Here is a 23,395-nt window from a genome sequence, read left to right on the forward strand (position 1 = left end):
TTAAGAAACAATGTACAACGAGGGACTCCTGTACAACGATCTGTGATATACACCAGTATTAAGTAATTAATACATATAACGTATATGATTAATCGTATACAAATATGTACTGAATAAATGACAGGTCTTATTCATCATATACAAAAATTCAATAATTACAGTAATACACGACTTGTATTTACAAGATGTTGATATTGTTTTCATTTTTTACCTTCACTCACATAATCAGATAATTGATTTCTTCCGCTGTATTGATCATCCGAATGATAGAAATCGTCGTCATCATATTCATTATAGTTGAATGCTTCATCGCTATATTGATCATCATCTTCTGTATCATCGCTACTGTAATCAAAACAGTCCGACATCGATATTGATTGGAATCATGAATGGTATATTGCGTTGTTATCTTCAACCGTAAATGATTAACCATATACAAAAGTCGATTGACTGAAATCACGAATGCTATACTGGAAATCGTATCTTCAATTCCATATCTCCTTGAACGATAACTATGGAATATCCCTTAATTATAGGTAAATATTAATGGATAATATATTGATTATTAATTGTATTATATTAATTAAAAATTAGATTAAATACAAATTTACTTAAATACCCTAATAAAATGATTGGCTGCTAAGTGTTCTCGTGTTCTCAACCTTTTAGGCGTTCTCATTTGATCCTACTCCTATATATATATATATATATATATATATATATATATATATATATATATATCCCTATTCTAATAAAAGAATATGTTTAATTTCCTATTGACAAGTGTCATACAATTAGAACACCTCATTAATGTTATACACTTGTCAACCTATTAATTATTCATTTCAAATTTCAAATTTTAAATTTTTTCACTCTAATTACATTAAACTAATAATTGATTCTTTTATTTAAATTTCAAATTTTAAATTTTACCACTCTAATTATATTAAATTAACAACATTAGATTGAAAAATAAAATAAATTTAATATATATTATAAGATGATATAATTTCATGTATTTATTTAAATCAATGACTATAATTTTATATAACTAAAAATTTTTCTCTTAAATAATAATTTATTTAAAATAATTAATTAATAATTTTGATTTTTTATATGAAAGTTTAATTAATTTTATAACCATGGTTCTCACGGGTTATAAACTAGTATGTATATATATATATATATATATATATATATATATATATATATATATATATATATATATATATATATATATATATCCTCCCTAATAAATAAAGATCCTTTTGCCACATGTAATTTTGTGGTTATTTTCAATTAATTTTTATTCCACATGTCATTTTGTGGTTTTTTTTCATTTTATTAATTTTCACATAATATTTAAATATAATAATTGCAATAAATGTAATAATAATTGCATATAAATTTCATTAATTGACTTCCTTTTAATTTTAAATTTTCTAAAAATTAAAGTTTTATTAGTTTTCTTTGTTTATTTATCTACATTATTTGTTTAATTAAAAAAAAACAAACAATTTAATTTTAACAATTCAATATTTTTCGATTTTTTTTCTTATAAATTCAAACTTCTCAAATGTTTAGAATTCGTATTTTTTTCTTTAAAATGAACTCATGTAATACATGGATCTTACATCTAGTGTATGTATATATGTATATATATTAAGAATGTAACCGGCAAAACTATATTTGTTATTCATTCTTAAAATCCATAAACATGAATGTCTAGAACATAATATATTTATAGACACTTTATAATTAATTGGATGATTATCTAATAATTATATTAATTACTTGTTTGTAGCACACCATTTATGTCCTTTATATTGGCTCCTATATCATTCTATGGCTTTTCCGTAGAAGTTAGGTGCTCCATAACAACCATATAATCTTTGTTTGATTTGTTTCACCTCAAAGTGCACGTTACAAGTTTTAAATTCCTAATACTTTTGATGTCTCTGACTTCTTTTTTTTTTTTACCTATAAACCCAAAATCAACAATGTTTCTTAAAGGGTGCAAGATAATAAAAGTAAAGATATGATAATAGGTGATAGGAAATTACATAGATGACAAACACGCAACACGAGACAACTTATAAAAAAAGAATCATATGTGATTGGAATAGCTTGACCATTATATGGTATGCTTAGGTTACCTTCCCTTCTTTTGTATATGAAGAAGATTCATTTAACCAAAATTTACACCAACATTTGAGATTTTGAAGTAATTAATTAATGGGTTATTTCCAAAAGAACAAAAAAACTTTTGATTTTTTTCCCTTTATACGTGTAACTTTTTTTTTCAAAAAATATCTAATTTTTTCCTAATATTATTACTTGTTCACATCACCAACACCTAAATTAAGTCTTCATCTTTTTTTTTCATAAAAGATTATATTTTGCACTTTGTTCTTTTTAGACCTAAACTTATTCCTTATTGTTTTATTAAATGATTCGGTTACCTTCTGTATCAAGGCTAAAGGTGCATTATATACCGATTTTGAACCAATTTTAGTTTTTTTCAAATATGTTTAAAACAAAATCGATTATGTCTATATTGGTTTCGGTATGTCCATATCGGTTTTGGTTATGATTTTTCGGTTTTTTGAAGTGAATTTACATTTCAAAAATGATTTTTCGGTTAAAATCAGTTCGGTTCAGTTATAGTTGGAAATCAGGAAAAAGAATGATTTCAAAAAAGCTTACGATAAAACAAAAAACGTTGTAAATAGTTATTTATGTAATAAAATATTGTTTATACATATGTAACAAAATTTATATATTAATCGGCTTCATTAATATGTTGATAAAAAATTTCCAACTTATTATATCACTTTATAATAGATTTATTACTTTTCTTTTATTCACTTGTTCCATATGTTCCCAAAAAAAGAAGTGAACAAAAAATATGATAATACAAAAATGTTTATTGGAAAGTAAACATGTTCATAACCAAACCAGATATGCGTATGAATTATTTTCCAAAACCAAGATGAAAATTTATGATTTCTTTTCCAAAACCAAGTTTAAAACAGAAAATAATAGTATTGCATAGGCTGGGAATCGGACATTGGGCATCATTATCATCATATCATATCATTTCATTATCATACATACTTATAAAGCTAGCATTTTTTCTTGAATCTCATGCATTTGAAACCTCATTTTTTAACTTTCTCAAACCACATTCATTTGAAACCCCCTTTTTTTAACTAATGCAACTCAAAAAATTTCTTAATTATGATTTAACACTCAAAAGTTTTATAACTTATATTATGTTTAATTAGCATTTAGTGAAAAATTTACTATAAAATGTCAATCTTTTGGGAAGACATGCATACAAATCATCTACAATTTTCAGAAAGAAAACAAACTTAAAGGTTTTTGTGTTTGGTTAAGGTCTTATGACCACATTTGGAGATATGTTGTTATATTAGATCTTTTAATTTGTATGTTTGTTATACTAATTCGTTTCTATATTTTCTTCATTTTTGGATTATCGTACTACACTTTTGGAGATATGCTATTATATTAGAGCTTTTAATTTGTTAGTTTGTTATACTAATTAGTTTTTATGTTTTCTTTGTTTTTAGATTATTGTAATACAGCCGTTGTATATTGTGTTTAATCGTTAATATATTTATCATATGTTATATAGGGTGATGTCGAAAATATTTAATTAAATATTTTAAATATATTTTTTTGTTTTGTAATTGTACCGTTTCAAAAAGATAATTAATTAAAACTCACACATATGTTATACTTTCTATCTCTCTCTCCCTGTGTGTGTGTGTGTGTATATATATATATATATATATATATATATATATATATATTATAATAGAGGTCAAAACACCTCAACCAAAATTCATTTAAAATCTAATATTTCAAATGCTTTATAATAATGATTGTAAAAATTTCAAGATGTGTTACTTAATTGATTGATTAATAAAAATATTAATGTTTTGAAACTTCTAACTCTTAATCTTATATTATTTAATTTGTTAGTTAACTAAAATATTTTTCCTACATAAAGATAACATTTTTATGTTTGGTTACTCATATTTGTTTATGTAATTAGAAAACAAGGTGTACTTAGAATAACTATTTCAATTTCACATAGGAATCGATACCATTAGAGATGTATGTTTTCTTTAACCGGTGGTAGGAGATCCACGTACCGTTTTTAATTATTTATATTAATGTTTAGTAATATCTATTTTATATTCCTATTCACCTTAATTTTTTAGGTACAAATTAAGGAAAAGGATTATCGGCGCACCAACATAAAGTAAAACGTACGCCTTGCAAAATATGTAATTAAAATTAAATATCATATTTACTAATCGACTTATTTTAAAACTCTTGATGACATTTATGCATAATGATATATTTTGTATGACTTCATTCTTAATTTCAAATTTTAATATTTGAAAGTTCATATATGAAACATTAGATGTTTTAGTGTAATATAAATAGTTTAATACAAAGTTTATTAGTTCAATATTATTTATTAATAGCTCATTCAAAACAACTTATTTCTTATTTTATCCAAAAAATATTATCGGACATAAGAAAAGTAGATAATATTAATATTATACAAAAACTTATAATATATTGGATATTATAAAAGTAAAAGTAAAGTTTATAAGGTATGGACTATATTAGATAGTATCAAAATATAAGTTGATGGATTTTTATGTTATTCGATAATTCAGTTAATGTCCAAAACATGACTAAAAACGTAAATTTCAACATATTTCTATTTTTTCCACGATTATTTTAACCACTTAAATGCATTCTTGCGTAACGCGCGAGCTTATGCCTAGTATATACTTATAAATGAAGCATTTTTCCTTTCACCACATTTATTTGAAACTCTCATTCATTTTTCCTTTCATCACATTCCTTTGAAACTCCCATGAATTTTCAGTTTCTTTCTGATAATGATTATAAGTTGGTTAATAAGGTTAAATAAATAAAAAACCTAAAGTATAATCATATATAAACTAAATTTCAATATTAAAAGTATATATTTTTTTCTATTTATAAAGTTATGTTTTTTTAACTTTTAACATATTATACTTAATTTATTAGGTCTAATATGTTGTTATATGTAGACCATTATCATTTTAAAGCTATAACTTTTGAACTATTTGAATAAAATACTTAAATTGTTCATTTAAACTTACCCTTATAGGATCAACTTAAATTTTAGTTCAACTTAAAAACCCAAAAAATATTTTGTAAATAATTAAAAGTGATAAATTGTAGTATCTTTCTAATAATGATTATAAGTTGGTTAATAAGGTTAAATAAATATCAAACCTAAAGTGTAATCATAAATAAACTAAATTTCAATATTAAAATAATATTTTTACTTCTACTTATAAAATTATGTCTTTAACTTTTAATATATTATACTTAATTTATTAGATTTAATATATTGTTGTATGTAAACCATTATAAGTTTAAAGCTACAACTTTTGAATAACTTGAAAAAAAATACTTAAATTTTTAATTTAAATATAACATTAGAGAGTCAACTACAATATAAATTCCTGTTACACTTAAAAAACTCAATTAATATTTTGTGAATAGTTAAAAGTGATAAATTGTAGTGCTGAATGCAAAAACTAAATTGTAATATCAATTAACTAAAATATTTCCTAAAGATATTTTTATAATCGTTAAAAGTTTTCAAATAAATAGTTTAAAATAACTTACAATAACAATAGTTAAAAATAATTCTATATAAATTATTATATTGGTACCTTTAAAATCTAAAAAATTGTTTGATGTTTTAAATAATTTTAATGATAGAAATTTAAACATGAAGCAAATAAATTTTAAGATGTTAATTAACAATAACAACAACTATAAATAACATCAAACCATATATTATATTTAATTTTATTATGAGTAACTCGCGGGTAGATGTCATTCAAAAGATTGGGATTTTACAGGTTTAATAGATGTGTATATTATCATATAATTCAAAAAAAATCAATACATAATATCAACTTAGTATACGAATTATTATATCAAATTTAACAACAACATTATTGTTATATTTAAAAAAACATATATTTGTAAATATTCCTGCTATATAGATGCTACCACGCAACGCGTGAGCGTGGGCATTCGCCTAGTTATACTTGTAAAGGAGACATTTTTCCTTAAATCTCATGCATTTGAAACCCCCACAAAAATTTGCAAACACCTGATGCATTGAAACCTCCTATTTTAATGAATAACATTCAGAAGTCTCTTAATAATGATTAACAATTCAAAAGTTTTATAACTTATATAATATATTTAATAAACAGTTAATGGATAGTCTACTATAAAAAGGTCAATCTCTTTGAGTAGACACACAAATACAAATCACATACAAAATTCACAAAGAAAGCAAGTTTAAAGTTTTTTGTGTTGGTTTGAGGGCTTTAGACCATTTTTCGAGCAATGTTATTATGTTGAAGTTTTTAATTTGTAAGTTTGTTATATACTAATTCTTTTTTGTATTTTCTCGATTTAATTTATTTTTTAAGAATATCATTGTATGTTGTGGTTGAAATTTTAATGTAAATTAGATTAGATTCATGTTATCGATCATATGTTATGGAAGGTGATATATATATATATATATATATATATATATATATATATATATAATATTTACTTAACTATTGTATACATCTCTGTATGTTCGTGTTGCTTCAAAGTAATAATTAATTAAAAATCATGGATATGTCATATTATCCATATTATCAATGTAAGCCTCTTTTAAAATCTAAATTATCTATATGTTATGGAAGGTGATATATATAATATTTAATTAACTATTGTATACATGTTTGTATGTTCATGTTGCTTCAAAACAATAATTAATTAAAAATCATGGATATGTCATATTATCTATATTATCCATGTAAGCCTCTTTTAAAATCCAAATTGTCTATCTTATCAATTTACATTTTGGTATATGTTTAACATTTTAACTATAATAATAAGTGATTTTTAAAAGTTTCTTTCACTTATTAATAGTAATAAGTGGTTTTAAAATTAATGAACAATAATTATAAATAATAAAATCAAATTATAAAAATCATGGATATATCATATTATCCATGTAAGTCTCTTTTGAAATGCAAATTGTTCACTTTATTATTTAGTATATGTTTCACATTTTAATAATAATATTAAGTGTTTCTTAAAAGTCTTCTTTAACTTATTATTAATAATAAGTGGTTTAAAATTAATGAACCCCATGCATTTGAAACTCCCAAGACTATTCAACTTATATAATTTAATTTATGATTAATTGAAATGTTGTGATTTGTAACTTCTAAAACTCTTCAAATCATGTTATTTAATTGATAGGTTAAATGAAATATTTAGCCTATATAAGAACCTTGTAGCTTGCATATTATATGTATGTCAACACAAAATGATAGATTATATTGGTAGAGTTTGAAGATTTATGCCAGTGGTTCCATGTATGTAAGAGAGCAATTGCAACTTTTCCAAATGTAAATGCAAGTAAATGCAAATTGGTTGCATGTAAAGTTTTATATATTAACCAAGCTTCAAATTTGGGTATGTGTGTAAATGTATACTTGAGACAATTTTTTTAATTTTATGTTGTATAGATCTTTTTATAATCAGACGATGATGAAGTGAGACTGATAATTACTTTTCATAAGCTTTTGGTAAATCAACATTTAAGCTACTCATCAGTTAGAGAAATTAACTTTATTAACATGTATGCATCTTTATGTCGTCTTTCTCTTTTATGTTAAGGCAATTTATTTTTTTGTCCAAGAGAACATTATTTAACATGTATTTGATGCTATTTGTTATATACTATGTTAGTTTCTATCGTTTATTTTGTTGTAAATAACATCTTTGGAACTTTTTATAATTAATTTTGCTAAAAAGAGTTTACAATTATTATTCTAAATTGTTGGTGATAATGATGAATCAGAACGAATGATGTTCCATATGATATGACTTTATTGTTGAAAATCAAGGATTATTTATGTGTTATAAAAATACATTATGTTCTCACAAAATTTATATCCATGTATCTATTTTTTAAATGTTTATATAGTAAGTAAAATAAGTACTCTATTATATCTTATTAAATTAGTTAATTTCTTTTTTTCTATTCGTTTTTCACCGTAAAGTTAAAGTAAAAATAAAGAAAATATTAATACTATTATAAAAAATTATAAGTGATAAAAATATACTTCATGTGTAACATTCCCCACTCTTTAACCCACACTTAACACGTTGTTGTTGTTGTTTTTTTTTTTTTTTTTTAATTGGACTTAGTACTTAACAATTACTACAACTTTGAATTTCAAATCACTATTTTACTTATACCCTTCATCCCCTTCCAATATTTCATACTTTAACGACAAAAGTAAAAGTACAATACTGAAGTACGATAACTTTTTTTTTCTAAATATAATAAGGAATTTTTTTTACACAAGTAGTTTTTAATTAAGTAAAAATAATAATAGTTTAAAATAAAGTAAAACTACAAAATAGATTATATTATATTAAAATATGACTTTTATTTGAAATAATAATAATAACAATAATAATAATAATAATAATAATAATAATAAATGAAATAAAAATACTTAAATAAATTATTTCGAAATCATTTAAAATTACCTATAATTATTATTAAATTAAAAACTCTATTTATTTCAATTCAAACACAACTTATTATATATATCTTATCGTATACAAAAAATAATTATAAAATTAGTTACAACTTAGTGTAAAAATCATTATTTTATTGATAAATTCGAATAATATTGTTATTATAACATATAGTTGTAAATATTTATATTACATTATTGTATACAACTCAAGTGTTTGAAACTCCTATTACAACTCAAGAGTTTTCTATTTTAAATGTAGTTTTGATTCCAAATTTAATATAATTAGTCATGCATTTTTATTTTCCACTACATTCAAGAGCTTTTTTTTTAAGTTATGATTATTAATGTTCAATGCTTTCTTATTTTTCTTTTATTTATACACACTATAGCTATATTTGTACTATATAAATAAGTTTTGTGTAACATCTCAAAATTTAAGGCCAAAATTTTCATTTTTAATTAGGTCATTATAAAAATCAATAATATAAAAGCATCCATAATATTTAACTAGTGTCAAACCAGTGTGTCAATAATCAAGCATGTCATCATAAAATAATATCAGAGTATAATCCCAAAGATCTCTTGTGTGGAAAACATAGTGTGATGCGCTGCGATCGAGCCGACTCCTTTCCTTTGAAAATGAAGTACCTGAAACCAAAACCAAAAACCGTAAGCACAAAGCTTAGTGAGTTCCCCAGAGCATAACCCACACACAATCCACATAACACATATCATATTAGCTATAAAGCTACATATACCACATAAGCCATACATACATAAACCTGTAAGAATGCCATGGGCTACCCCCACATGGTCTTTACCTAGGACTGCCATGGGCTACCCCACAGGTCTTACATCTAATGTCGTGGGCTAGCCCATATGGTCTTTACCTAGGACTGGCATGGGCTACCCCACATGGTCTTACATCCAATGCCACGGGCTCCCCCCGGGGTCTTCCATGCTAAACCCACAATCACATATCATATAAATTCACAGAAAGACTAACATCTATGCCATAATCACATAATGGGTCGGCCTTGGTGCCTTAGACCCATGGGTATGGTGAGAAGACTCACCTGGCACTGTTGAAGTCCCATAGATAAAACTCCAGTGCTGGTTGACAGGTTCTCGAACTGTCAACATCAAAACATCACCCAATTAATAATTGGGTTCCACTACATAACCATAAGTACATACTTTGGATAATTACTACATTACCCCAAGCTTGGCTTTATTCCAGCCCAAGGCTCAATCCATAGACCCAAAAGTCAAACTAGGAATCAAAGCCCAACATATGGCCCAATTTTCCAAATTGGGCCCAAGCCTTTACATGGTCTTATTCAAAGGCCCAACCATTTATTCCGGTCCAACATTTGACATTCTAATGGCCCAATATCATATATAATCATTAAGGCCCATCTATGACCTAATTTTCCAAATTGGGCCCAAACCCTCATGTACGCCTTACCCTAAGCCCATCAACATATTTTAGTCCATATGATTATTCTTGGATGGCCCATTAATAAACCAATTACCAAAGCCCAATAGAAAGGCCCAACTTAAGGCCCAAGTGAAATTAGGGTTTCACATAAAATGATAATTAGGGTTAAGTGCCCCTACTTAACCCATTAAGTCCAATATTGACTAAGGTTTATTGCAAATGATTATTAATTAATATATTAAATTCATTAAATAATCCCAATGCGGTCCCACTAAGTCCCAATTTAGGGTTTCGTGGCATTAGGTTTTTCTCAAACCCTAATTATGTAACAACTGGTAAAAATTGGTCGGAGTTCAGCGGTCAAACCACCGCGAACCGTTATACAATAAACACCAATTACGTGAAATTTTATGTTTACAAAGTATATTAAAGATATTATTTATCAATTTCAGAAAAATTTCATTAGTCGATATAATGACACGAGAATCGCGAGAACGAGATTTATACCACAAAATATCTTATACATATTTATTTCTTAAAATATCTATTAAAAGTCAAAGAAAGGCTTTTGATTGGAGGTTCAATCATGCTTCTCTTGGAAGCTACTCTTCTCTCTTCTCTACTTGTCAAACTATAGCACACATATACTTAAAAGTCTAGACTATTTCTTACACATCTAGTCAAAAGGACATACATGATTGAAATTTTGGAGGAGTGTGCGGCCATTTTGACTTACCTTGCACTCTTTAACAAACAATTAACCCCAAAAAGAGAAGACTATAGAAGACTATACTGTCTCTTCATACTCTACTCAAAAGAGGATGCCAAAAAGAACAGAAAACCAATAACCTCTTTCCCTTCATCTTCATTATTTCCTGCCAAAGAGCAACAAGAGCCATCAGCCTCTTCTCTTGGTTCTTCCATGTGCAAAACCTGTCGATAGAAACATTGAAAATCAACCCACAAAATGTATTTTTTTATCTGTGAAATCAAAGAGGTTGCAGCCTCCTTGCTGCTAATCATAGCAAGCCAAATACCTCTGAGGTCATCACTGTTGCTGCTACCCTTCTTCCCTGTGTATGAAGTCGTCGATGACAGAGGACTAGTGAACTAGAAGGAGCTCGCCGGAAAACTCATTCCTTTTCTTCTTCCTTTCTTTTCCTATCAACCGGAACAACAATCCAAACACCCCTGGTTGTTGTTGTATTCCCTCTGTGATTGTACCATTGGTTCAGAAAGAAGAAAACATGAGGGAGCTGCCGATTGCAGCCCCCACTGGTCGATGAAGCACCATCCAAACCCACCGTCTTCTTCCTTCTTCTTCTTCCAATCGGAGCCATTAAACCCCGCCCATGGATGTCGACTGTTGCTGTTCTGTTCACCGATCCCAGCCGAACACCCAAAACCCAATCGTTGTTGCTTGTTGTTCTGATTTCTTTTCCAAGTTGTTGCTGTCGGCGACGGAATCACGAAGACCCAGGGATGAATCGTCGTTTTTACGGAGTTCTTCTTCCCTCCTCCCTGCGATTGAAATCCACCACCGAACCACCCCCATCGCGTTTTCTAAACCACCGGTGCCTCTTGGTTTCCTGATTTCGATCGAGTTCCTCTTCTCCGACCTGCCTTCGATCCGCTCTTCTTCCCCTTGGTTGCTGTCGCCGTCGATGAGAGAAGGATTGCAGTAGGGTGCCGGAGTTGGGTGGCTAACCCTGGTCGCTGCTCCGTTCCGCCCGTTCCAATCAGACGCCCAAAAGAAATAAGACGCACCCATTTGTTATATTTGGAGAATATGGCAAAACAAGTCCCTATGTTTAATACCTTAAATTAAAACTAACCCTTTGACCTAAATATTTTCAAGGCAAATCCTATAGTTTGATATTTTACAAAACAAACCCGGAAATGTTTTAAAGTCCAAAAGTGGTTAATTTGTGGTTTCTCACGACAAGCTTCACGAACCGAGCCTAGATCGAGATCACGCATCGAATGTGAGTTTCTACGGCCCCTCTTTTACTGTTTTAATATTTGAGGGAGAATACATGAGTGTCTATTTAAGGTTTGATGATTTTCAAGTCTTATACATAAAATGACATCATACTTTATTATTGGTTAAGAGTTATGAAAATAACAATTTAAAAGGTATAAAGCATTAATAAATTATATAAGTTATATTAGAATACTATAAATGATATAATTATGCCTTGTTGTGATATATTAATTAATATTAATAAAAATCACTAGATTATAAGTAGATTGACATGAATATATAAGTTATTTGACGAATCATAAACTATAATACTCGTCGTATATATGTACATGAAAATATTGAGAAAGCGTAAAAAGACACTATATCCATAACAAAATGTGTTATTTGATATAATTGTGTACAAAGGAAATGTACATTGTCTTAAACGACTATAAATAAAGATTTGACGAATATATAATAATTAATTGAAAGTATACTAAAAATCAATTATTATTATTATCCTCTTGATTATTATGTGGGAATGATTTCTAAGTAAATGATATAATTTATTTTATAAGTATTATAAACATATAAATCACTTTAGCTGTGATACTAAATGCGTCACATACAATGATATCATTGATTCTCAAATCATTAGGGATTATTACCTAATAAATTATACGACATATCAATTATGCAATTTATCGAGTATTTGCATAAATGAGTATTCGGCTATGCGAACGAACATCTTCCTTATCGGCTGAAGTAAGGAACTATACAAATTATTACCGCCACAATAGTCGAATGCTACGCTAAATTCACTATCTAACTAATTTAAATAAGCTTCGAAAATCTTAATAATCTAAGATTCGCGTTAGTGACCCTAGTGAACGGCGAATTTTATGAGTTGAAGAATTATCATCATGGATTTTGTGGATTGTGTATCCCGTGTGTGTTTGTGGGAGGAATGTATCGAAAGGGGTGAAAGAGAGAGTTTTATGATGGTGTATTTTTCCTTTGTAGGGATCAAATCCTGGAATCGACACCTAACTCTATAACCGTTAATCCAGGAGGAATCATATACTGTAGGTCTATGTACACGGCATAGATTTATAATAAAGAACCTTGGTGTAGATTTTTTTTTTATAGAAAGATTTATGCGAATGGTTATTTTCCGTCTGTGGTTGCTAGCTACAACTTCGTCTGACGAGGCAACAGGTGTCAGGTGTTTCTTTCTTCGTTACTATACGACTGCTTTTAAACGTTAGTAATGAACTCGATTCCTCAATTATTATTTATATTGTGCCTGTGTGGCTTGTTTATTGTGCCTTTTTGGCTTGTGGAGGAGCGACGTATAGTGTCGGTTATAGACAAATTGATATATATTGAAGATTTTATTCGAAGAAGTATAGATCTAGATTGAGTCGATCCTCCCAATTTGGGCCGAGTGTGTAAGAGTGTTTAGGTATTTAACTACCTCTCCCTATGACACAATTCTCCGTAAGCAGAGACGTTTGAAAGAACAGGATTGTAAAGATAATGGTTAATATTTGTCGTTGAAATTATACGAGTGGTAAAAATATACATTTATAATTTACCAATTATAGAAAAGTATTTTGGGATGAGTTTGCCCCACTGGTTAAGTGTTGATTTCCAAATTAAGTAAGATAATGCTTAATTAATAATATGACACGGATTTACAAAGTTTATAAAATTCAAAATTTTGAGTTTTACATATAAACTATACGAATGTTTGTGCAAAGTTTTAAGAGTAAATTTGGCTATTTTATGTTTACACAAAGTGTGATATGACTTTATTTATATAAATTGGTTTTCAAAATCTTTATATAAAGAGCATTTCGGTCATGAGAACCGTAAGAATTTGTTATAAGTTTGGTTTACTTATATATTTTACAAATGGTGTATTTTTGGATTTGAGCAAACGACATTTCTAAATGAGTTTAAATATACTTTTATGACTCAATTATTTTATACTTTCAATAGAAAAATATGTGTTTATAAAAGCTAGTCAACCAGATAAATTTTATAAAAACATTTTTGGGTGTAAAATACTTCTTGTCAAAACCTGTAGAACTCATCAACAATTTTGTTGACGTATCTTAATCCATGTATTCTCAGGTTATTTATAAGGTCAAAAGAGTTTGTATAGAAGATTCTCCGATATTCTTATCATACAAATGTGAACACCGGATTGTTAAGTGTATGTAGTGATTCAACAATAGTCATTATCAATGTAATTTCTATTTCGGTAATAATAGAAGATTGTATTTGTACTGTTCAATATATGTTCAATACTTGTGATTACTGGTTTATGTTGCACACCTCGGCATTTCCGCCGTCGGCCGAGGGTGTGACAAATTAGGGTTTCCAACCCATATTAGGGCAATAGGCCCAATAGTTAGGTCCTTTGACCAATAAGGGTTCATTAGGCCCATTATGATTTCACTAAGCCCATTAAGGTTTCAATAAGTCCATTAGGGCTTCATTGGGCCCATTATGGTTTCAAGCGTCTCAACCGAATCAACACAACACGAACCGCCACTCGACACGGGGACCGGGGGCCGCAGGAGGCGGCAACCGCCACCTCACAGTGGTGGTTAGGGTTTCTTTCATTATTCCTTTATATTTTAAAAATTTTACAAGGAAAATATCAATCAACACACACATACTAAACTAAACATGCACACACACACAACCACCTTATGGTGGCTGACGGTGGCACGAGGTGGCAGCCACCATGGCTGGCGGCCATGGTGGTTATCTTCTCTGTTTTCTAGCCATCAACACTACCTAGAACACATACAAACACAAGTTAGACACTTAGAACACACCTATCATCAATCTGGAGGCGGCAGGTGGCGATTCGCGACGCCACCAACAACACAAACAGCGACATAGCGGTGGATTGCGAAGACAGCCACCACCTCACGGTGGCTGCGGTGGTTCTCTTGATTCACATGAGCAAAATAACACACATACATCCCAATTAGTTACATCACATTTTCAATTTGTACGTTACAATTTCTTGCCCACATCATGCTCAAACAAAGTATTGGTCACATTATGCCCAAACAAAGGATTGGTAAAATAACTGTTAAAATCACTATTTTTAAAACCAACAAAACAGTATATGGACAGTTTGGTAAAAAAACCATAAAACAAAATATAAAACAATAGATGTAAAAACAATTTAAAGGGCATAAACAGTAAGTGATATTCATTCAAAACATGTGCATCCGACACTAAATGTTGGTAAGTGTGCACATGACACCAAAAGAGGAGCCCTTACAATACTTAATTGTTTTAAGTGTGCACTAAGCACCAAAAGATGTGCCATTTCATAGTTTTTGGCATAATTTAAACAAAAGCAAATATCCTAGATTAAGGTGACTGGATTTTCAATACTTGACCCACTTCCATCTTTTGTGACCACCTTTCTCATCAACTTAAGCTTTGTGATCCTCTGCGAAGGACCACCCTTTCTCCTATTACACTTTTTAGCAACAACTCGTACATGTTGAGCAACTACATGTTCAGCTGCTTGCTCCTCATTTGGTTGTTCATCAGCCACCATTTGTTCAACAACTTCCTCAGCAACCACTTCTTCTTCAGCCCCAACCTCCTCGACAGCCACTTGTTGTTCAACCCCAACCTCCTCGTCAACCACTTGTTCTTCAACCCCAACCTCCTCGGCAACGACTTGTTCTTCAACCCAAACCTCCTCGGCAGCGACTTCTTCTTCAGCCCCAACCTCCTCAGTAGCCACTTCTTCTTTGGCCCTAACCTCCTCAGCAGCCACTTCTTCTTCAGCCCTAACCTCCTCAGGTAGTTGTTCATCTATAAGCAAAAAGATTATTAGTGTCAAAATTTTAATAAAGAAAGACTAATTAGGAATCAAACCTTGTTTTAGCAATGGACATCGTCTCCTGTTGTGACTTTATTGATGACAATTACAACATTTTGGAATGCCCCCTTCTTGCTAACATTATGTTTTCCTTCTTTTCTGTAGGGCATTTCTTTGTGTTCACTTTTGGTCTCCCAGGCATTCTCCTACGCCTTGGTGGCAAGATGCTTTCAAGACCTATTTCCAGCCACATGTCAGCTCCATTAGCTGGTTTCACATTATATCTATTGCAACTTCCAAACATATTCGTTGTGAACCAAACTGCAACATACTCCTCTGCATTCCCATTCAAAAACAAGATTGCAGCAATACCATGTACACATGGTATACCATTCAACTGCCATGCTCTACACCCATAGCTTCTTTGGTCCAAGTCAACTGCATAAACCTCATGTAATTTTCTCACTTCATATATTTGCGGACCACTTGGAGTAACATCCCAATACCTATGATGAAATGGTATAAAGTAAGTAATTTCAAATAAAAAAAAGTTGCATTCCATGTAAGTATTATACCTCTGTTGTTCTTTAAGTTTCTCAATCCTCCTTCTAATGGAAGGACATATATCCAAGTTCCATTTTTTCCCCTTCCCTTTTTGTTTGTACATCCTCTCCATCACGTACACTCTGACTTCTTCCAACATTGATATAATAGGTTTTTTCCTGGCCTTTACAATTGTTGCATTAAAAGATTCTGATATTCCATTTTCCACAGCATCGCAACACTTATCAAGCTCAAAAAACGCCTTGCACCATGTCTTTGGGTCTCTTTCCATTAGGTGATCATAAGCATGTGTGGACATCGCATTGATTTCCCTCATATAAGATCGGAAAGCTGACTCGGTTGTGGACTTTGCAGCTCTCTAGAACAACTTCCTAAACTCAACACCTGTGTATTTCTTCTTAAAGTTAGCATAGATGTGTCTAGCACATTGCCTATGCTCACATGTTGGTGCTCTTTCTTTAACAGCTTCTACCAAACCCTGCCAGATGAAAATATTAACATTAAATATAAAATAACATATAAATAAACATATAAAGCACTAAGTTATGTATTTATAAGAACAAACCTTATGTTGGTCAGAAATAATGGTAAGACTTCTGCCGTCTCCCATCCCAATGTCCTCAAGTAGCAGATCTAAGAATCATTTCCAGGTTTCCTTGTTTTCTACTGACACTACAGCCCATGCCAATGGGTACATTTGGTTGTTGGAGTCCCTACCAACAGCTGCTAATAGCTCACCTCTACAAATACCCTTCAAAAAAATCCATCAACACCAATCACCCTCCTGCATTCTTCAATCCAACCATCTTGCACACCCTTCAGGAAAACATACATTTTGTTAAAGTAAACTGTAGAATCGGGCATACGATTCACTTATATTGAGACTGTTGAACCTGGATTAGACCTCAATAACTCCGCTCCATAATCCCACAACTTTTCATAGTGTCCCATCAAGCTACCTGGAATTTCATGTAGTGCAAAACTCTTGCCATTTCTATATTGCCCAACACTTACATGCAAACCAGAATTTTTCTTAACTAATGCTACCATGTTCCTGTAGCTGATGCAGGGCTTTTCCAAAATGTCATTGGTTAACATTTTACCAATCCATCTGTATGTCACAATAGACCCCAAATTCACTTGTCTGCAATAGTTATGTTCGTTAACTAGTGATTTGATCTAGAATGAATCTTCACTACTCATTGGAGTAGCCCATAGTCTAAAACGGCAAGCTGCCTTCCCTTCTTTATTTTTACAGCACCTCACTAACAATCTAGTTGAGTCATTTTTTCATACCATAATGCATAACCTTTAAAGACAACATAATTTGTTAACATTTGCTTAAGTTCATATCTGTCAAAGAATCTCATGCCTAATATAGGTACCATTATGTCCCATTTTTGGTCGGGATCATGAATAGGAAAGTGGTGGACCTCATCATCAACTTCCTCATCTACCCCTCCTTCTGGAATAAGATTTTTCTTGGATAAAAAAGGATCAACAGATTTAGGAATTTCTATAAGCTCATCATCAACTTCATGGTCTACCGATATATCATCAGATATCACTGAGTCCACATCATCAGAACATGGATCACTATCACCATACACTCCACCTTTGGCTATCTCTTCTTCAATCCATTGCATAAGTGGCTCGTGGTCGTGATCAATGTAGATACTGATTCTTCTCCCATTTTTATATCCAGCATCAAGAAACTTCACATAATCATCTTCATCTCTCAACTCCCTCAACCCATCTACTATGGCCCGATTTGGAAGACAGTAGTACATATCACGACACATACCCGTCAGCAAATTACGGATGTAGATAATGAAGTCCTTGAACTCCATGTTTCGTAAGTCTACCTTTGTGACAGAAGTCTTATCAGGATTGAAGTACATCAAGGGCTTAGGAACAAACACTCCTTTATAGAAAACATCTATACTCAATGCACCATCTGTTGAGAACTACATTCTTGTTTTAACGACTAAAGTCAACTACAAAAGTCATTGTTAATGATTAGCAAGTCACATAATCATATACAATAAATAAAGGTTGAACATATGACTAATTAAAACAATAAATTTTGCAAGAACGTTCAACACAGTTCAAAACTATGAGGATTGATTTAGGGTTTGTTACCCCTGATTTAGGGTCTGTTACCCATGAGAATAAGTGATGGTCTGATTTTTATCAATCAATGATGAGTCCAAAAACCTCCATTCTAAATCCAACGTTCGATTGATTTAGAGGGGTTGGGGTATCGAAGCCAATGTTTGAAGCACAAAAAGAGACACAAAAAAAAAATCGTTTGCTAAAAGAGGGAATGTTAAGAGTATAACTTACATGAACATATCCGACTTTAGAATTTCTTGAAGGCTATTTGATCGATCGAACCCTAGAAGAATCGCCTTCCGAATCTTCCTGTTGTTGACGAGAAAGGCAAAATCCACATATGACTATGTTAAACGATCGTATACTCCATGTCATTTCCTTTTTTCTTTTTATTTTTTTTAAACGGTTGAATAAGAGAGGTAACCTACACCTGTCGGTTACCATAGGTAACATTTGAACAAACGATATATTTTCTTGGTGTTTTTTTATACAATAACGTTATTTGTATGGTATTTTTTGAACATCGTAAACTTAGATGGTCTTTTTGGAACATTTCTGAAACTTTCTTACACTTATAAGTCATTTTCTCGTAATTGTACTATAACAAATTAAATACCCTTTTATTTTTATTTTTATAAATCCTTCTACCTAATTAAATGATGACATATGTCATATTAATATATTAAAATATCATTAAATGAGTATTAAATGTTACACATGTCACTATATAATTGAGTAGGAGGATTTTTAAGAACAAAAAGTAAGAGGATATTTAATTTCTCTTGTACTATATATTAAAAACTTCCACAAACATGTGGTTCTTTAGTTTTTAAAATTACATTTGCTACCTTTTACATTTTAAAATAATTTATAAAATAATATTTTTATCCTTCTCCTTTTAAAAATGTCATTTTGATCACCTCCACTAATAGCTTTATAAAATATCATTTTCACCTCCTCTATTTTGTAAACTTTCTTATTTCTCTCTCATATTATTTATTATTTGATTTTCCTTAATAACTTTGATTTGTTAACTTAAAAGAAAAAAATATATTAGTTGTTTTTTATGTATGTGCCACTATAAATTCGAGATTGTCTATGTTTTAACGTATATGCATTTTTTTTACGTTTTCGTGTTTATTTTTATATATGTTTTTTATGTATGTGTCGGGTCACTTATAATATGTTTTTGACTATTATGAACTTTCGTCCGTTAACTTTTATAAAATAATCATACTTACTTATTTTTATATGTGTGTCGGCAAAAAATTCAATTTCTTTACTTTTTGTAGCTTCTTTTTATGTATGTTTCCTATGTATGAATTTGGTCATTTATAATAAGTTTTCATTCCATCTTGTATATTTATCTACCAACAAATAAAAATATACATAACTTTAATTGATACAATTTAACTTTAATCAATACAGTCATTAAAACTCAATTTACAAAACTTACTGTCTAGCCCCAATACACAATGGCAAAATAGTAGTTTATACTAAAAATTATATATAAAATAAGGATTAATATTATTTATATTAAATACTATAAAGGATTAAAATATAAAACAATATGTAAAAATTAAAATAGAGGACGATATATGTAAAAAGAATAAATATATGAAGGGTTATTACAGAAGATAAAAATCAAAGATAGTATATAACCTAAGATACAAAAAATACAAAACTTGTTTATAATGCGTAGGGATGAGCAAAAGAACCGAATCGGCCGGAACCGGCCTGAACCGGACCCGATCCGGGAACCGGCTTCGGCCAAAATCAAGAACCGAACCGGCCCGGCGGTTCTACCGATTCCCGGTTCTTACCGGTTCTTGTCGTGTCTTCAAATGTTGGAACCGGTCTTCGAAAAATAGCATCATACGGTTCTGGTTTTGCCAGTTCTATCGGTTCCGGTTCCTACTGATTCCGGTTCCAAAAATCCACAAAAATAACGTCCCAGTCCCAGCTCGACCGGTTCCATCGGGTTCCGGTTACGGTACCGGTTCTGGCCGGTTCCCCGGTCTATATGTTCATCCCTAATAATGCGTTTGGTCCTAATGATGTGTAGCTAAGTCAAATTGGTTTTTTGACTTTTATAAATGGTTTTTACCCTGGTTTGCGTGTGAATAACACCACCTCCATCGACATTTTTTTTGCGGTGATATATTTTGAGGATTTCTCCACCACTAAAAAAAAGTTGTAATGCCCCAATCATCACCTTGTTCCTAATTGAGGTCTTTGATATTGTTTTCTTTCATACCTATAAATTTCATAGGTTGCATTTACATGTAAACTTATTGCAAAAGTTCTTGCATTGATGAATGCATCGTTGAAGATTCGGTTATTAGCAAGGTTTAAACGATGTTCATTAAAGGATGGAGTATTCTTTATATTTGACTTTGAAAATAAGTTTGATTCTCTTAGTTGGTCTATTGCAGTTCCATTCTCGTTGAAATAGGATTTAGGTTAAGATAGTATACATGATCATTTATGGTTCTTTATCTTCATCTCATACCTTGATTTCTATCAAAGGCTAATATGGAAAAAGAAGTGAAACAAGGATACCCTATATCTTATTTCTTATTCTTAAATCACATTTGAAGGGTTGAATATTGCTTGTGGGGAGGTAAAAGATATTATCGTAACAAAAACTACATTGTTTTTTACTTTTCTCAAAACTGCTGAAAAGGTAGATTAGTTATACTAGTGGATTTCATCAACTCAAAATGTAAGAACAATAAACAGGGATAAGTTACCCTTTGCCTTCTCTCTCAAGTTGTGGATTATAATAAGTGACAATTGATTTAATCTTGCTATATGACATATCAAGAACAACCAGATTCTCCATGGATAAATTGGAGTTACAAACAGTTTAGGAAACCCATGCATACACAACCACCTTAGTTCTTTTGAAAAATTCTCATTAGACCCATTCTAGCAACACTAGATTAATTAATTATCCATCTTCTTTTTCTAATATCATAACTTTTATAAAAACCAAGCCTAGCAGAGGCTAGGACAAATATACACGAGAAAATAAATAAATATAACAATTACACCCAATTCTTCCGCTTTAACTTCCCACCCTCTTTGCCTCTAGTACTAAGCCGTAAAAAAGAGACATACATGACCACACACACACTAAGAGATAGATGCAAAAAATATTTAAAATGTGATAAACATGTATATGGAGAAAACAAAAAACATTAAATATGCATAAAACGATCCATCTTCTCATGTCAAGAATGAGGCCTTAAATATTTTCTCTGTTTTCAATAGTGCACAACTAGTTGTCGACCATGTGTAATTTGTTGTTATTATAATTTTGCTTCCCACCTCAAATACTTTTGCTTCCAAGTAATGACTATCAATATTGCCAAGAACTATAAACATGTTTTTACCATCTCCTGCATTCTCGACATTGAGGTGTACATAGAAACATCATGAACTTGAATTGGACTTGTTTTCGTAATGTCACCACACATTTGTTTTTGTAAATCAAAAAAACCACTAAATTTTTCATCACATCTCCTACTGATATCTTCAATATAGCTGCTTGTATCAAATTCATGAAAATATGACCTATAGACATATTTGGCTAAAGATGTCTTCCCGATCTCTCTTATACACAAAATAGTGAGTATGTCACCCATATATGAGGAACTATCTTTCAACCATTAAGTGACGAATTTAATGGAGTTGTACCTCCCAATAAGTTGTGGCACAGCACTCCTTAATAGTACTTGTAATCTATAGTGGATATCTTGAACAATTTCTTTAATAAACTCGGTCTCCAACCTGAAAATTAGATTTTAATAAGTGAAAACACCATGTATAAAACCAACAAATCAGATTTGGAGTTAATTTATCCAAAGTTCCAAATCAAAATTATATTGTATTTAGCTACTATTTTTATTAATCTACATGATAACATGCACTAATTTATAAGATTACATAACTGAAAACCTTAGACTCAGTGTTATGTTTCTTTCTGTATCCAAATAAATAAATAAATAAATACATACAACTGATGATATTGAAGAAACTTATTGAAATGTATAGGAAGTATAGAATCCTGACATTTTAATAGGGAAATTTTGGTAAGAAAGTGATTACCTTCGCTTTAAGTTCTCTAAAATGTATATTCTTGCTTCCTGATATGGGTGAGCTCAACATGATAAAAAATGGGGATAACAAATTGGTTGGATGTGATACCCTCCTCAAGAATCAATATCCAACTGGTGTAATTTTTGGGCAACACAATAATAGAAGCCCTGGATTCTTTGATGCCAATCCCCAATTCTGGTTTCAGATCTTCAGGGGTTTTAATTGTTTGATCATCTACCAAGATGGCAATATTGGCACCCTTAAGCGTCTTCAGAAAGGAACTGGTGAAAATATAACGATCGTCATCACCTCTAAAACTCAAGAACATGTCATGTTTATAATTAAGCGAACAAGACGATGGCCCTACCACAAATTCAGACATGATGAGCTATGAATATGATAGGATTGTATGCACCAAGTAGTGTGCGTTTGTACTGTTTTATAAGGAGAGCGGCTGAAGCCTGAGGGTTTGATAGAGATCTTGCGCCGGGGTTTTTTAGGGCAGACTACTTTCGAGACGACCAAAAAGGTGACTTGTTTGTCTTTACGGCCCAAAGGATTACTTTTTTTTTTTTTTGGGTGATGTTTATAAGACTAGAAGGAATCATTCATAAAAATTATTTAAAGATGTGTTAACTCTAATAAGTTTAATTTTTTTTTTTTAA

At 30.4% G+C, this 23,395-nt stretch overlaps 1 long non-coding RNA gene across 1 annotated transcript; it reads right to left on the reverse strand.

Moving 5' to 3' along the window:
- Positions 1-21,555: 21,555 nt before the first annotated feature.
- On the reverse strand, positions 21,556-23,364 carry LOC111909808 (uncharacterized). Its single transcript, XR_002856311.3, has 2 exons — positions 22,740-23,364; positions 21,556-22,421 (listed from the first exon to the last, which is right to left on the reverse strand). It is a non-coding gene; the product is annotated as an uncharacterized LOC111909808 (long non-coding RNA).
- Positions 23,365-23,395: the final 31 nt, after the last annotated feature.

Source organism: Lactuca sativa, chromosome 1 (assembly GCF_002870075.4).
Source record: "Lactuca sativa cultivar Salinas chromosome 1, Lsat_Salinas_v11, whole genome shotgun sequence".
Taxonomy (NCBI): Eukaryota; Viridiplantae; Streptophyta; class Magnoliopsida; order Asterales; family Asteraceae; genus Lactuca; species Lactuca sativa.